We start from the raw sequence: 7,325 nt of genomic DNA, 5'->3' as shown, positions 1-7,325 counted from the left end.
AAAAAAAAAAAAAAAAAAAGGTACATACTTTCTATGCCAAGATTGTAGCACAACTTGAATCCTCACTGTCTAAAGCAGAAACATAAAGTCACGTATTTAATATTTAGTGGGGGTACCCTCATGGTAGCACAGCTGTTAGACTGTGACCCACTAATGCATAGGATTTGGATAGAGGAAAAAAGTAATATTTCAAGCACTTGGGACATGTAAGCAGCGACTCAGAGACAGGAATGATTATGAATAGTACCATTAGCATGAAATTAGAAAACCGCTCAGACATGAGAGTCTTTGAGGGAGAGGCTAACTACCCAGAAGACTTATTCCCTAACTTCGCAGGATTGGTAATGATATAAAGAGATGAAATATTCAGGTCCTTGAATAGAGGTGCCCAGGCATTTGTTAATTTCTTCACGGAAGATGTGTGGATGCCTGCTGTAGGCCGGGCATTGAACTGGAAAGGGATGTGTATATAAGTAAGACATGGTTCAAGCCTTCAGAAAACTCACGGTCTAGTGGGGGATACTGATTAACAAAATAATAATGTCTATACAACACGGGAATTGTAATAGAGAGGCATGCTCAAGGTGAAGTGGTGGCTTGTGAGGTCAGAAAAGGCCGGAGGAAGTATTTAAACTTACTCTGGAAGAATGGATAACTATTAACCAGGTAGAGAAGGGAGCAAGAGCATTCCAGAATGCTGTTTAAAGGCACAGAGTTGCAAAACAGTAAGGCATGTTTTGGATTGGAGAATACATATATAAATAAATAAATAAAGTATGACTGCAGAATGAAATGGGGATGGCGGGGCATGTGATGTGGCTGGAGTGGTCATCTGGGCCAGGTCACAAGGAGTCTTGTTTGCCATGTTAAGGAGCTTGGGTTTTATCTTGACTATAATAAGGTGCCTTTGAAGAGTTTTAAGCTGGAAGCATAAGGCAATAATGATTCAGTTTTCTTTGGTAGCTGGCAGGAGGCTTGGGTTAGAAATGGCGAAACTAGAAGCAGGGAGACTGGTGGGGAGACTGATGGGGAAACTGATGAACTGGCCCAGGTGAGACATGGTGGGATCTGCACTAGGACAGTGACCCCTGGAGATGAAGACGAGACCTAGTGAGTCTGGCATTGTTGCAGCAGAGACAAAGGAACAGCACATTGTACTTTTGATGCTGCTCAGATTAGGGGTACAAAAGAGGGTGTGGTGAAGGTAGGATCCGTCAAGAACTATATGATGTTTCTAACTCTGGTCTTGCCAAATGTAGCAGATGGTATTGGTGCCTTGTCCAGAGCCCATTTATCACGCTGGGTTGCCCACCCCCTAACTGCCGGGAGTGCAGGCTGCTGAAAGCTCACAGTTGTACTCCTTCTCCAGAGAATTGTCTTCCTTTGATAGGAGCTGCCTGGCTCTGGTGCATGCACGTGTCTTATCCTGGGGAAGCCCACAGCCAGTGATGGACGCATATGGGAGCACAAAAGTTGGACCTAAAGGGTGCACAACATTGTGTTGTAGTTTGTCTCCAGAGCCTCTGTGGTCAAATCAAAGCTAGACTTTACCTGAGACCCCCCATCCTTGCTTGGTTCCTTTCTCTGCCTTAGCCTGCTTCCCTCCCTCCCTTGTTTCTGACAGCACTCCCTTAATATGATACGTGCAGCAGAATCCTTGTCTCAGGCTCTGCGTCAAGAGAAACCAGTCTGAGATACCAGGAAATGGTGGAGATGGAAGTTAATAAAAAATTGGAAAATAAAACCCCCAAACTGCTCCCCATCTGAGGAATGAGAATTAGAAAACAGTCTGAGAACAAATGATGCAGTGGAAATGAGGACAGACACCCTCATCATCTTGCCAAACTTTGAAAGAGAATCCGAATTCTTCAAAGTGTGTGTGTACATGCTCCCCTTAGGGATCTGGGCCACAGCTGCTGAGTTCCAGGCCCCTTCTGATGCTCATCTATCTACAAAGCAGATGTGGCAGGTGGTAGAAAGTAGAGTGAGGGTCTGAAGTGTTCTCTTGTTTCAGTAGGGCAACCTTGGCGATAAACCTGTGGTGGCTGGACCCCAGTCGCCTCATCTGGAAAGAGAAAGGTTGGGACCAAATAACCGCAACTTCTCCAGACCTTGCTTCAGCTTTGGGATGGAATTGCAAATGCCAATAACATCTATCTCTTTTTTTTGCCTGGGTGGCCCTGAAGGCTGTGGGCTGCAGAAGTAGATAAAATGTGTCCCTGGCACACTCCCTTCCTTTCTAAGCCACCTTTACAAAGCCTGTGGCTCCCTCCTGTCCCCGTTATGCTGAAAAACACTACTCATGTGGGTAGAAGTCATTTTTAGCCTCTGCGTCTGGGTCGAAGACTCCGAGCCCAGTTTCCCCATTGTTTTGTTGTCTCCTGTTCAAAGTGGCCCCCACCATGCTGAGGAGCAGCCTGGCCAGGAGGAGGCCAGGCCAGCGCCGTGGGTGGCCTTGCAGTTACCCTCTTCCCAGTGAACAAGCATCAGGTCACTGGCACGCAGAACAATACTAAGAGGGGTGGCTGGGATTTTTATTTTTGACTTCCCCTTCCAAAAAGCTTTGCTTCATTTCGGCGTGGGGACAAAAAGCAACTACCCGCTTCTGCAAACACTATAAAACCATATCCAGACCAAACCTCCCTTGGTGCTTTAATCAGGCAGCTGAAAGGTACCAGGTCCAGGTTGATGCTGAGGGCTTGTGTGCAAGGATGAAATGCTCCAGGTCATCTTATACTCTGTGGGTTGTTGTGACTTGTCATTTTAGCTCCTGGTCTTATGGATGGCCTAGGGGAGGGAGTAAGAGAGGAAGCTGGGGAAGAGAGTGTTCAGAGAGAGAGGGAGAAGCAGGGCAAGGAGAGATAGTGGGAGGAGATGATGGAGGCAGGGAGAACAGTAAAGAAAGCCACTGAGGGACAGGGAGAGAGGGAGAGAGAGATTAAAGAGAGGGAATTAAAAAGAGAGAATTAGAAACAGAGAGGAAAAGGGACAGGAGAGAAGAAAAGTGAGGGGAAGAAGAGAAACGAAGGGAGAATTCGAGAGAAAGGTAGAGATGTGGATGGATTAAAAATAGTGGGGGATTCTTGCTCATTGAGAAGAAGTTTGGAAGAGGAGGGTCACGGGCTGAGGCACAGTTGCATTGAGGAAGGGTAGTTATGAGTGAACAAAACTGATGAAAAACTCTGAAAAACCATTTTGGCAGGCCCAGGATTGGAGGAAATGTGGGATATATGAGGTCAGGCTGGGTTTTAGGCCCAGGGCACACTGGCTCTTCCCAGGACCCTGGTCTCCCCAGCACACCCCCATCTGCCCAGGCACTGGCCAGTATTCCTGCAGCTGCCTTCCTTTAAAAGGAGGGGGGGCTTAGGATCGTGGCCTTCTTTCCGACTCTCTGCTGAGTGCAATAGGAAAGGGGATGCTGTAGGGGGATCTACAGACACTTAGGGCACAGGGTTCTGCCTCTGGCCCCTGCCAGCTGTGCAGGCTTTGGCAAAGCCTGACCTTTCTGAGCCTCAGTTCTGTCGTATGTAAAATGGTGATGACAGTGGTACTGATGGAACTGTGTTTCTGTCCAGTGTAGGAGGGTCCCTAGTGCATTGCTTTCTCCCCTTCCCCATGACACTTCCCAGTAGAGTTCCCCGAGTGACTGTGGAGTTTTGGGTTTCTTCCTGACACAGCTTAACCCCCAGGTCTCTCAGGAATAAGGTTCCAGAAATAAGGAAAAGCACTAGGTTGTAGCCTCCAGCCAGGCATAGAGGCGCCACTCTGGTAACTATGAAGACCTAGTCACTTTGGTTTGGCTCTTGTGAGGGGGCAGGGTTGTGACAGCATTTCATGCCCAGAAGATAATGCCGCAGCTCATTCAGCCCACGTTGGGCCCCTGTAAACCTTGCACACTTAGATGTTTTGGGTAATGGGCATGTTAATGAGCTTGGTGGTCAGGATGAAGCTGGGGAGCCATGTCCACCAGGTTCTGCTCAGCCAGGGCAAGAGGAAGTGCAGCCCTGAGGTCCTATCCACTGGCCGTGAAATAAAATCAACGAAACAACTGCCTTCCCCAGGCTGCAATCAGACATGGTTTTTTTTTTTTTCTTCAGCTCTTTTCATTGCCATTTTGGCTTTTTGGATTATCATCCCCCAGTTCCAGTTCTTCTGCCCTGACGTGGGGATTCTTGTAGTCATGAGGCTGCCTGCCCTGGGTGAATGTCAGGCTGAGGCCAGAGGCTTGGCATTGCCAGAGAACACAACGCATGGTTCCATTTAATCTGTTAAAGTTGATCAAAGGAATGGCTCCAGACCAACACGCGAGTTGCTTTCCTGATACCACCGTTTACCAAACCCCACCCGGGGGCCAGGCTCCACTGCACAGACATCTCCTCCTATCCTCACCATGCCCCACCTCCCACCCCAAGGATAACAGGAATACAGTGTTCTGTGTTTCAGTGCAGATGTGAGAAAGCTCAGAGAGGTGAAGACCTTGGTTACAAATGGTGGAGCCAGGATGGGGGCCAGTCCCCCAGACTCATGGACCCCAAGCTCCCAGGAGGACCATGGATGGGATGCTGGATGGAGGACTCTTGTAGGTGAGGGAAGGGCAGCCTGAGTCAATGTGGATGGACAGAAAAAAGCTCCCCTTGCCTTTGGCAGAGGTCAGAATAGTGGCAGAAGGCTCCCTCTGCTGAGGTTACAAGAAGTAAGGATCCTAGTCATCGCTACCCTGCTAGTACTGAACATTTAACTGGAAATATGCCCCCAAAAGGAGTGGGGCAAAACTTCAGACTGAGATGGCTTTGGTCATAGAACTCTAGAAATTTAGTTTCAGTTGTTTCATCTTAGTAATTAAGGGTTTGAAAGGAACGGATAGGCTTTCCCTTGCTTTGCAAATGACCCACGCACGCACGTGCGCACACTTACATCACCACCTGGAGCTTCAGAGAGAGCCAGGCCACACTGCTGGACAGCTTGGGAGGCCTCCTTGACTCCATTCCCTAATTGCTTCCAGGGACCCAGGCAAGCAGACACCACCTGGGTATTGTAGCTGTCATCTCACAAGGAAGGAGGAGGGACAGTATCCTTTGAGAAGATGCTTCATTTTCTGTGCCTTTTCTCCTGCCTGCACTGCTGGGTCTCTCCTGGGGCTGGAGAGATTAAGGGATGATTGTGTTCTTGCATTCCCTTGGGCTGTATTATGTGCCCAGGCACTTGGATCGGGCTGCCCTTTAGCACTGATCAGTTTCCAGTACAAGGATCTGTTTCCAAGGCCGTCTTCACCACTACGTCGTCAACTCCCACTGAGCCCGGGGCCAAGCCGGATTCACTGTTCTCTCTGAGCACAGATTCTTCTGGTGGAGAAGCTGGAAAGAAGGCATTGAGGACAGAGTCAGAAAATAGCATTGCCCTGGCAGCCTCACAACTCCAGATTTGCCTTTCATCTGCAGATGCAGAAATCCAGACCTACCAATGAACCAGAATTCCAGGAATTCCTAAGAAGCCAGGGAGCTGGGCTAGCAGGTAATGTGTTAGTTTTGCCTTGAGAAATAGAATAGGCCAGACCGGAGTCCTAGCTCCCTGTGAACAGATCTGCATTGGATACCCAAGGCATTGGTTCTCACACTTGAAAGAGCATCAGAATCACCGGGAAGGCTTGTTAAAACACAGAGGGCTGGGCCCCACTCCTGAAGTTCTTCTGATTCAGTAAATCTGGGCTGGAGCCTGTGAATTTGCATTTCCATTATGTTCCCAGGTGATGCTGATGCTGTGGGTCCAGGGACCCCAACTTTGAGAACCATTGTGCTAGGTCAATATGAATGTATTACATGGAGAGGGAAACATGGCTCCAGTGGTCCCCAAACGCTGGAGATCTTCAGGGCTATCTGGGTCATTCATTATATACCGCACTGCTTCCATTTTTCCTTCTCTTGTCTTCTTCTTATAAAAATAACCAAACCAAAAGAAAAAATATCCACAACAACAAAAATGATCCTAAACAATAGCAATAATAACCACCACTACACACGCCAAAAAAAGACCAAAAAAAATGTATCCTCAGTGTTGTGAAATGGTTTTGCACAATGTCCTTAGTTGGAAATGACCCTAGTTCAGGACAGCAGGGAGCTCTGGCTTGGTCTAGGTGGGACAGAGTTTGCCAGCAAGATCCCCAGCCCAAGGGCAGGAGGCAGATCAGGTGATGGCCCTGCCCAGAGGAAAGCATGCCAGGAAGTTGGTGTGAGGATGAGCCATCCTCCCCACCTGTTCTTTCCTCAGCACAGCTGTCTCCTAAGGCATGGACGCCTCACCATCTGTGCTTTTAACGTGCGAAACACATTTTTAAGTATACTATTTAATTAAAAATGATATTTGTCCTCTCACTGCTCCCTTCCCACAGTTGTATTGCTGCCGGAGCTATAGTGCAACCGGAGAAGAAGTCAGCTTTCCAGGGAGCAGAGGTTGGGCGGTGGCGTGGAAGTTCAAGGCAAAGCCTCAAAGCTTTGTAGAGCCGGTGGTCAGACCCCCGTGTTGTCCCTGGAGATCTGGAACCCTCCAGAGGTCAGGGTTAGACAGTCTAAGGTACTGATGTTTCTGGAAGGGATGGGCACCTCTTAACCCTCCATGAACTTCTCCACCCTTTCTCCCACTTGCAGATCAGACCATGTAAATATTAATCCATCAGTATGTCTACCTAAAAAATCCTGATAATCTGCAAACTACACATCCCTGCCTAGAAGCTGCCTGGGTACCTTGGGTCTCATAGCTGGCATGTACCTTCTTCTTTCAAAGTCTAAATGATACTTCTGTTGGGCTTGTTTGCTTCCCTCCATTGTGGAAGTTTGGAAGATTTTTCACAGCCCGGGTATGACAGACTCTTCCTGCTGTGCTATGAATTCATGCCTGCTCAGCTGGCACCGCTTTCCCATGGTGAGGAGTCTAGGGGTGTCATCTGGGCTTTTAGCTCTATTGTCAGCTTTGAAATAAATTGTAACCATGTTTTTTGGCAAAAGGGAAGAGGTGAGGGAAGGAGGAAGAGAGGGAGGGAGAGAGAGAGAGAGAGAGAGCGGCCTAATTCTAGTTGGATATGTTTTCTGATCGGTCTCTAGAAAAATCTTCCCTGTTCATTGTGTGCCCCAAACCCAGGACTGTAAATGGATTTTTTTCAAAATTTTTGCTTTCAGTCAAGCTTGTGGTTTGAAGGCAGAAGGACCACCAGGTGGGGCTAGAGAGAGGCTTGTTTTGGATGAGGCAGTAGCGAACTGGCTGACTTAGAAAACAACTAGTCTTGAAAAAGAGTTTACTTTTCATATCTTAAAATGAAAGTTAAGACCTAGTGA

This window comes from Lipotes vexillifer, unplaced genomic scaffold, assembly GCF_000442215.2.
Source record: "Lipotes vexillifer unplaced genomic scaffold, Lipotes_vexillifer_v1.1 scaffold803, whole genome shotgun sequence".
NCBI classification, from domain to species: domain Eukaryota; kingdom Metazoa; phylum Chordata; class Mammalia; order Artiodactyla; family Lipotidae; genus Lipotes; species Lipotes vexillifer.
This window is presented reverse-complemented; position numbering follows the sequence as displayed.